Source organism: Nannobrachium achirus (assembly GCF_963921795.1).
Source record: "Nannobrachium achirus genome assembly, chromosome: 7".
NCBI lineage: Eukaryota > Metazoa > Chordata > Actinopteri > Myctophiformes > Myctophidae > Nannobrachium > Nannobrachium achirus.
This window is the reverse complement of record NC_137816.1, coordinates 44313515-44314256: the sequence shown is the minus strand read 5'-3', so window position 1 is coordinate 44314256 and position 742 is coordinate 44313515.

Genomic DNA, 742 nt, shown 5'->3' with positions numbered 1-742 from the left:
GGTGCTCTAACTTTTTCATGTCAAGGACCCCCAAGATGATATGTATTTGGCCACGGACCCCATCGCAAAATATTTAGTTCCAGGGACCCCCCCCCAGAAGCAAAATTTGAGTTACAAATGTTCGCTTAAAAAATACATATATTCAAAGATTTGCACACATTTTCAGGACTTTTCATTTGTATAGGCTTGTATCTGCTATTTTTCAATAGCTAAAGTTACTTAGGGCCCCTCCACCTTGGGCCCTAGTAGTTCAGTCCCACTCCCCCCCTCCCCCTTGTGACGCCCCTGTGTGTACGGACTGCTTTATTTCAGACTGCAGTGGGGTTACGTAACAGAGTAAGGGAGTAAAGGGGGGGCACTGCTACAGACATGCTGCAGCATTTCAACCTCTCTCTCTCTCTCTCTCTCTCTCTCTCTCTCTCTCTCTCTCTCTCTCTCTCTCTCTCTCTCTCTCTCTCTCTCTCTCTCACTGCGGTTGTGATTCAGTCAGTCTGGTCCTGGGGTCTTGTACTCGGCGGCTTTCAATCTTCTAAGAAGCACAGGCAGGCGGCAGATAGTGAGGGTCTCTCCATACTCCATATATACCCTCTACAACAGGGGTCTTCAACAGGGGTTCCGGCCGGGACCCCTAGGGGGTCCCCAGAGTTACTACAGGGGGTTGTCCAAATCTTTGAGTGATAGAAACTTTTTTTTCTTATCTTTTTTTATATTAACCTCTTGAATCCTAACATCCATATTCTGA